The sequence below is a fragment of the Urocampus carinirostris genome, unplaced genomic scaffold (genome assembly GCF_059441175.1).
Source record: "Urocampus carinirostris isolate Australia breed hairy pipefish unplaced genomic scaffold, RoL_Ucar_1.0 HiC_scaffold_48, whole genome shotgun sequence".
Classification (NCBI taxonomy): Eukaryota; Metazoa; Chordata; class Actinopteri; order Syngnathiformes; family Syngnathidae; genus Urocampus; species Urocampus carinirostris.
The window spans coordinates 60,001-70,000 of NW_028283155.1; positions in this window are offsets into that span (position 1 = coordinate 60,001).

Below are 10,000 nucleotides of genomic sequence, written 5' to 3' on the forward strand. Positions count from 1 at the left end.
CGCGCGCAATTCCCCAAACACCGGCCCGATAATACGCGCGCAAATCCCCAAACACCGGCCCGATAATACGCGCACAATTCCCCAAACACCGGCGCGGATTTCAGCCACTATTGGCGGGCACAAGTCCCCCAACACTAGCCCGGGATTCAGCCACTAGTGGCGGGCACGATTCCCCAAACACCGGTCCGATAATACGCGTGCATATCCCCAAACACCGGCCCGATAATACGCGCACAATTCCCCAAACACCGGCACGGATTTCAGCCACTATTGGCGGGCACAAGTCCCCCAACACTAGCCCGGGATTCAGCCACTAGTGGCGGGCACGATTCCCCAAACACCGGTCCGATAATACGCGCGCATATCCCCAAACACCGGCCCGATAATACGCGCACAATTCCCCAAACACCGGCGCGGATTTCAGCCACTATTGGCGGGCACAAGTCCCCCAACACTAGCCCGGGATTCAGCCACTAGTGGCGGGCACGATTCCCCAAACACCGGCCCGATAATACGCGCGCATATCCCCAAACACCGGCCCGATAATACGCGCACAATTCCCCAAACACCGGCCCGATAATACGCGCGCAATTCCCCAAACACCGGCCCGATAATACGCGCGCAAATCGCCAAACACCGGCCCGATAATACGCGCACAATTCCCCAAACACCGGCCCGATAATACGCGCGCAATTCCCCAAACACCGGCCCGATAATACGCGCGCAATTCCCCAAACACCGGCCCGGATTTCAGCCACTATTGGAGGGCACAAGTCCCCCAACACTAGCCCAGTTCTCAGCCACTAGTGGCGGGCACAATTCCCCAAACACCGGCCCGATAATACGCGCGCATATCCCCAAACACCGGCCCGATAAAACGCGCACAATTCCCCAAACACCGGCGCGGATTTCAGCCACTATTGGCGGGCACAAGTCCCCCAACACTAGCCCGGGATTCAGCCACTAGTGGCGGGCACGATTCCCCAAACACCGGTCCGATAATACGCGCGCATATCCCCAAACACCGGCCCGATAATACGCGCACAATTCCCCAAACACCGGCCCGATAATACGCGCGCAATTCCCCAAACACCGGTCCGATAATACGCGCGCATATCCCCAAACACCGGCCCGATAATACGCGCACAATTCCCCAAACACCGGCCCGGATTTCAGCCACTAGTGGCGGGCACAAGTCCCCAAACACTAGCCAAGTTCTCAGCCACTATTGGCGGGCACAAGTCCCCCAACACTAGCCAAGTTCTCAGCCACTAGTGGCGGGCACAATTCCCCAAACACCGGTCCGATAATACGCGCGCATATCCCCAAACACCGGCCCGATAATACGCGCGCATATCCCCAAACACCGGCCCGGATTTCAGCCACTAGTGGCGGGCACAAGTCCCCCAACACTAGCCAAGTTCTCAGCCACTAGTGGCGGGCACAATTCCCCAAACACCGGTCCGATAATACGCGCGCATATCCCCAAACACCGGCCCGATAATACGCGCACAATTCCCCAAACACCGGCGCGGATTTCAGCCACTATTGGAGGGCACAAGTCCCCCAACACTAGCCCAGTTCTCAGCCACTAGTGGCGGGCACAATTCCCCAAACACCGGTCCGATAATACGCGCGCATATCCCCAAACACCGGCCCGATAATACGCGCACAATTCCCCAAACACCGGCGCGGATTTCAGCCACTATTGGCGGGCACAAGTCCCCCAACACTAGCCCGGGATTCAGCCACTAGTGGCGGGCACAATTCCCCAAACACCGGCCCGATAATACGCGCGCAATTCCCCAAACACCGGCCCGATAATACGCGCGCAAATCCCCAAACACCGGCCCGATAATACGCGCACAATTCCCCAAACACCGGCGCGGATTTCAGCCACTATTGGCGGGCACAAGTCCCCCAACACTAGCCCGGGATTCAGCCACTAGTGGCGGGCACGATTCCCCAAACACCGGTCCGATAATACGCGTGCATATCCCCAAACACCGGCCCGATAATACGCGCACAATTCCCCAAACACCGGCACGGATTTCAGCCACTATTGGCGGGCACAAGTCCCCCAACACTAGCCCGGGATTCAGCCACTAGTGGCGGGCACGATTCCCCAAACACCGGTCCGATAATACGCGCGCATATCCCCAAACACCGGCCCGATAATACGCGCACAATTCCCCAAACACCGGCGCGGATTTCAGCCACTATTGGCGGGCACAAGTCCCCCAACACTAGCCCGGGATTCAGCCACTAGTGGCGGGCACGATTCCCCAAACACCGGCCCGATAATACGCGCGCATATCCCCAAACACCGGCCCGATAATACGCGCACAATTCCCCAAACACCGGCCCGATAATACGCGCGCAATTCCCCAAACACCGGCCCGATAATACGCGCGCAAATCGCCAAACACCGGCCCGATAATACGCGCACAATTCCCCAAACACCGGCCCGATAATACGCGCGCAATTCCCCAAACACCGGCCCGATAATACGCGCGCAATTCCCCAAACACCGGCCCGGATTTCAGCCACTATTGGAGGGCACAAGTCCCCCAACACTAGCCCAGTTCTCAGCCACTAGTGGCGGGCACAATTCCCCAAACACCGGCCCGATAATACGCGCGCATATCCCCAAACACCGGCCCGATAAAACGCGCACAATTCCCCAAACACCGGCGCGGATTTCAGCCACTATTGGCGGGCACAAGTCCCCCAACACTAGCCCGGGATTCAGCCACTAGTGGCGGGCACGATTCCCCAAACACCGGTCCGATAATACGCGCGCATATCCCCAAACACCGGCCCGATAATACGCGCACAATTCCCCAAACACCGGCCCGATAATACGCGCGCAATTCCCCAAACACCGGTCCGATAATACGCGCGCATATCCCCAAACACCGGCCCGATAATACGCGCACAATTCCCCAAACACCGGCCCGGATTTCAGCCACTAGTGGCGGGCACAAGTCCCCAAACACTAGCCAAGTTCTCAGCCACTATTGGCGGGCACAAGTCCCCCAACACTAGCCAAGTTCTCAGCCACTAGTGGCGGGCACAATTCCCCAAACACCGGTCCGATAATACGCGCGCATATCCCCAAACACCGGCCCGATAATACGCGCACAATTCCCCAAACACCGGCGCGGATTTCAGCCACTATTGGCGGGCACAAGTCCCCCAACACTAGCCCGGGATTCAGCCACTAGTGGCGGGCACGATTCCCCAAACACCGGTCCGATAATACGCGCGCATATCCCCAAACACCGGCCCGATAATACGCGCACAATTCCCCAAACACCGGCGCGGATTTCAGCCACTATTGGCGGGCACAAGTCCCCAAACACTAGCCAAGTTCTCAGCCACTAGTGGCGGGCACAATTCCCCAAACACCGGTCCGATAATACGCGCGCATATCCCCAAACACCGGCCCGATAATACGCGCACAATTCCCCAAACACCGGCGCGGATTTCAGCCACTATTGGCGGGCACAAGTCCCCCAACACTAGCCCGGGATTCAGCCACTAGTGGCGGGCACGATTCCCCAAACACCGGCCCGATAATACGCGCGCAATTCCCCAAACACCGGTCCGATAATACGCGCGCATATCCCCAAACACCGGCCCGATAATACGCGCACAATTCCCCAAACACCGGCGCGGATTTCAGCCACTATTGGCGGGCACAAGTCCCCCAACACTAGCCCGGGATTCAGCCACTAGTGGCGGGCACGATTCCCCAAACACCGGTCCGATAATACGCGCGCATATCCCCAAACACCGGCCCGATAATACGCGCACAATTCCCCAAACACCGGCCCGATAATACGCGCGCAATTCCCCAAACACCGGTCCGATAATACGCGCGCATATCCCCAAACACCGGCCCGATAATACGCGCACAATTCCCCAAACACCGGCCCGGATTTCAGCCACTAGTGGCGGGCACAAGTCCCCAAACACTAGCCAAGTTCTCAGCCACTAGTGGCGGGCACAATTCCCCAAACACCGGCCCGATAATACGCGCGCAAATCCCCAAACACCGGCCCGATAATACGCGCACAATTCCCCAAACACCGGCCCGATAATACGCGCGCAATTCCCCAAACACCGGCGCGGATTTCAGCCACTATTGGCGGGCACAAGTCCCCCAACACTAGCCCGGGATTCAGCCACTAGTGGCGGGCACGATTCCCCAAACACCGGCCCGATAATACGCGCGCATATCCCCAAACACCGGCCCGATAATACGCGCACAATTCCCCAAACACCGGCCCGATAATACGCGCGCAATTCCCCAAACACCGGCCCGATAATACGCGCGCAAATCCCCAAACACCGGCCCGATAATACGCGCACAATTCCCCAAACACCGGTCCGATAATACGCGCGCATATCCCCAAACACCGGCCCGATAATACGCGCACAATTCCCCAAACACCGGCGCGGATTTCAGCCACTATTGGCGGGCACAAGTCCCCCAACACTAGCCCGGGATTCAGCCACTAGTGGCGGGCACGATTCCCCAAACACCGGTCCGATAATACGCGCGCATATCCCCAAACACCGGCCCGATAATACGCGCACAATTCCCCAAACACCGGCGCGGATTTCAGCCACTATTGGCGGGCACAAGTCCCCCAACACTAGCCCGGGATTCAGCCACTAGTGGCGGGCACGATTCCCCAAACACCGGCCCGATAATACGCGCGCAATTCCCCAAACACCGGCCCGATAATACGCGCACATTTCCCCAAACACCGGCGCGGATTTCAGCCACTATTGGCGGGCACAAGTCCCCCAACACTAGCCCGGGATTCAGCCACTATTGGCGGGCACAAGTCCCCCAACACTAGCCCGGGATTCAGCCACTAGTGGCGGGCACGATTCCCCAAACACCGGCCCGGCGCTGAGTATATGGCCTCCGAAAGGCCCATACATTCAGACGGGTCCATGTATTTTCAACGACAGCAGCAGTACCGCCAAAATCCATGCAGCGGCGCTGGATTTATGGCCTCCGAAAGGCCCATTCATTCAGACGGGTCCATGTATTTTCAGCGACAGCCGCAGTACCGCCAAAATCCATGCAGAGGCGCTGAGTTTATGGCCTCCGAAAGGCCCATTCATTCAGACGGGTCCATGTATTTTCAGCGACAGCAGCAGTACCGCCAAAATCCATGCAGCGGCGCTGTATTTATGGCCTCCGAAAGGCCCATTCATTACCAACGGGGCTGCAGTAGCATCCCGCGGCCACGCAGGGGCAGATATTGTGAGGGAATTACATGGTAGTGGACGGAGCGCCCATGCATTTCCAATGGGAGTGCAGTACCTCAAAAATCCGCTCCAAGCCACCGAACTTGAGGGCCCGACGTTCCCTCAACACTAGCCCAGTGCAATCGACATTTCGTTCTGTGTACATTGTTACACAGAATGACAATACAAGGGAATTATTATTATTATTATTATTGTTATGTATTCAGCCACTAGTGGCGGGCACAATACCCCAAACACTGGCCCGGCGCTGGCTGAGTTTATGGCCTCTGAAAGGCCCATACATTCAGACGGGTCCATGTATTTTCAGTTTTCCGTAGCAGGTGTGATTGTTTGTTTAATTAGGTAGTTTGTGTTGGTGACGGTGTTCCTAACTGTGGTGGCTTGTTTGTAGAATGTGGGGCCCTGCGTTTGTGTTATGTTGATTTCTGGTAATTTACTTTTTACTAAGTAGTCTTTCAGGTTTTTGTTTCTTTTAAAGGCTGAGATGATTTTGTAATCTTGGATTATGCTTGTGTTCTGTAGTGTCTGATTTATATTTTGTCCATTCATTCAGACGGGTCCATGTATTTTCAGCGACAGCCGCAGTACCGCCAAAATCCATGCAGCGGCGCTGGATTTATGGCCTCCGAAAGGCCCATTCATTCAGACGGGTCCATGTATTTTCAGCGACAGCCGCAGTACCGCCAAAATCCATGCAGAGGCGCTGAGTTTATGGCCTCCGAAAGGCCCATTCATTCAGACGGGTCCATGTATTTTCAGCGACAGCAGCAGTACCGCCAAAATCCATGCAGCGGCGCTGTATTTATGGCCTCCGAAAGGCCCATTCATTACCAACGGGGCTGCAGTAGCATCCCGCGGCCACGCAGGGGCAGATATTGTGAGGGAATTACATGGTAGTGGACGGAGCGCCCATGCATTTCCAATGGGAGTGCAGTACCTCAAAAATCCGCTCCAAGCCACCGAACTTGAGGGCCCGACGTTCCCTCAACACTAGCCCAGTGCAATCGACATTTCGTTCTGTGTACATTGTTACACAGAATGACAATACAAGGGAATTATTATTATTATTATTATTGTTATGTATTCAGCCACTAGTGGCGGGCACAATACCCCAAACACTGGCCCGGCGCTGGCTGAGTTTATGGCCTCTGAAAGGCCCATACATTCAGACGGGTCCATGTATTTTCAGTTTTCCGTAGCAGGTGTGATTGTTTGTTTAATTAGGTAGTTTGTGTTGGTGACGGTGTTCCTAACTGTGGTGGCTTGTTTGTAGAATGTGGGGCCCTGCGTTTGTGTTATGTTGATTTCTGGTAATTTACTTTTTACTAAGTAGTCTTTCAGGTTTTTGTTTCTTTTAAAGGCTGAGATGATTTTGTAATCTTGGATTATGCTTGTGTTCTGTAGTGTCTGATTTATATTTTGTCCATTCATTCAGACGGGTCCATGTATTTTCAGCGACAGCCGCAGTACCGCCAAAATCCATGCAGCGGCGCTGGATTTATGGCCTCCGAAAGGCCCATTCATTCAGACGGGTCCATGTATTTTCAGCGACAGCCGCAGTACCGCCAAAATCCATGCAGAGGCGCTGAGTTTATGGCCTCCGAAAGGCCCATTCATTCAGACGGGTCCATGTATTTTCAGCGACAGCAGCAGTACCGCCAAAATCCATGCAGCGGCGCTGTATTTATGGCCTCCGAAAGGCCCATTCATTACCAACGGGGCTGCAGTAGCATCCCGCGGCCACGCAGGGGCAGATATTGTGAGGGAATTACATGGTAGTGGACGGAGCGCCCATGCATTTCCAATGGGAGTGCAGTACCTCAAAAATCCGCTCCAAGCCACCGAACTTGAGGGCCCGACGTTCCCTCAACACTAGCCCAGTGCAATCGACATTTCGTTCTGTGTACATTGTTACACAGAATGACAATACAAGGGAATTATTATTATTATTATTATTATTATGTATTCAGCCACTAGTGGCGGGCACAATACCCCAAACACTGGCCCGGCGCTGGCTGAGTTTATGGCCTCCGAAAGGCCCATACATTCAGACGGGTCCATGTATTTTCAGTTTTCCGTAGCAGGTGTGATTGTTTGTTTAATTAGGTAGTTTGTGTTGGTGACGGTGTTCCTAACTGTGGTGGCTTGTTTGTAGAATGTGGGGCCCTGCGTTTGTGTTATGTTGATTTCTGGTAATTTACTTTTTACTAAGTAGTCTTTCAGGTTTTTGTTTCTTTTAAAGGCTGAGATGATTTTGTAATCTTGGATTATGCTTGTGTTCTGTAGTGTCTGATTTATATTTTGTCCATTCATTCAGACGGGTCCATGTATTTTCAGCGACAGCCGCAGTACCGCCAAAATCCATGCAGCGGCGCTGAGTTTATGGCCTCCGAAAGGCCCATTCATTCAGACGGGTCCATGTATTTTCAGCGACAGCCGCAGTACCGCCAAAATCCATGCAGCGGCGCTGGGTTTATGGAATCCGAAAGGCCCATTCATTCAGACGGGTCCATGTATTTTCAACGACAGCCGCAGTACCGCCAAAATCCATGCAGCGGCGCTGTATTTATGGCCTCCGAAAGGCCCATTCATTCCCAACGGGGCAGCAGTAGCATCGCGCGGCCACGCGGGGGCAGATATTGTGAGGGAATTACATTGTAGTGGACGGAGCGCCCATGCATTTCCAATGGGAGTGCAGTACCTCAAAAATCCGCTCCAAGCCACCGAACTTGAGGGCCCGACGTTCCCTCAACACTAGCCCAGTGCAATCGACATTTCGTTCTGTGTACATTGTTACACAGAATGACAATACAAGGGAATTATTATTATTATTATTATTATTATGTATTCAGCCACTAGTGGCGGGCACAATACCCCAAACACTGGCCCGGCGCTGGCTGAGTTTATGGCCTCCGAAAGGCCCATACATTCAGACGGGTCCATGTATTTTCAGTTTTCCGTAGCAGGTGTGATTGTTTGTTTAATTAGGTAGTTTGTGTGGGTGACGGTGTTCCTAACTGTGGTGGCTTGTTTGTAGAATGTGGGGCCCTGCGTTTGTGTTATGTTGATTTCTGGTAATTTACTTTTTACTAAGTAGTCTTTCAGGTTTTTGTTTCTTTTAAAGGCTGAGATGATTTTGTAATCTTGGATTATGCTTGTGTTCTGTAGTGTCTGATTTATATTTTGTCCATTCATTCAGACGGGTCCATGTATTTTCAGCGACAGCCGCAGTACCGCCAAAATCCATGCAGCGGCGCTGGATTTATGGCCTCCGAAAGGCCCATTCATTCAGACGGGTCCATGTATTTTCAGCGACAGCCGCAGTACCGCCAAAATCCATGCAGAGGCGCTGAGTTTATGGCCTCCGAAAGGCCCATTCATTCAGACGGGTCCATGTATTTTCAGCGACAGCAGCAGTACCGCCAAAATCCATGCAGCGGCGCTGTATTTATGGCCTCCGAAAGGCCCATTCATTACCAACGGGGCTGCAGTAGCATCCCGCGGCCACGCAGGGGCAGATATTGTGAGGGAATTACATGGTAGTGGACGGAGCGCCCATGCATTTCCAATGGGAGTGCAGTACCTCAAAAATCCGCTCCAAGCCACCGAACTTGAGGGCCCGACGTTCCCTCAACACTAGCCCAGTGCAATCGACATTTCGTTCTGTGTACATTGTTACACAGAATGACAATACAAGGGAATTATTATTATTATTATTATTATTATGTATTCAGCCACTAGTGGCGGGCACAATACCCCAAACACTGGCCCGGCGCTGGCTGAGTTTATGGCCTCCGAAAGGCCCATACATTCAGACGGGTCCATGTATTTTCAGTTTTCCGTAGCAGGTGTGATTGTTTGTTTAATTAGGTAGTTTGTGTTGGTGACGGTGTTCCTAACTGTGGTGGCTTGTTTGTAGAATGTGGGGCCCTGCGTTTGTGTTATGTTGATTTCTGGTAATTTACTTTTTACTAAGTAGTCTTTCAGGTTTTTGTTTCTTTTAAAGGCTGAGATGATTTTGTAATCTTGGATTATGCTTGTGTTCTGTAGTGTCTGATTTATATTTTGTCCATTCATTCAGACGGGTCCATGTATTTTCAGCGACAGCCGCAGTACCGCCAAAATCCATGCAGCGGCGCTGAGTTTATGGCCTCCGAAAGGCCCATTCATTCAGACGGGTCCATGTATTTTCAGCGACAGCCGCAGTACCGCCAAAATCCATGCAGCGGCGCTGGGTTTATGGAATCCGAAAGGCCCATTCATTCAGACGGGTCCATGTATTTTCAACGACAGCCGCAGTACCGCCAAAATCCATGCAGCGGCGCTGTATTTATGGCCTCCGAAAGGCCCATTCATTCCCAACGGGGCAGCAGTAGCATCGCGCGGCCACGCGGGGGCAGATATTGTGAGGGAATTACATTGTAGTGGACGGAGCGCCCATGTATTCCTATGGGCAATGCATTTCCAATGGGAGTGCAGTACCTCAAAAATCCGCTAGAGGGCCCCGAACTTGAGGGCCCGGCGTTCCCTCAAGTGCCGATTTTATACCCCCTTCTCCAGCCGACAGCCAGAATTATATTAGGGACTCGCAATTTTGAGAGGTGAGCACCAGGGCTAATCAGCGGCCACCCGTGACCATTGAGTCCGACAGAGCAGAGGCTAGGGGCGGCCTCGCATCTCGCAATTACCGAGGGAAGATGCCGGTTCT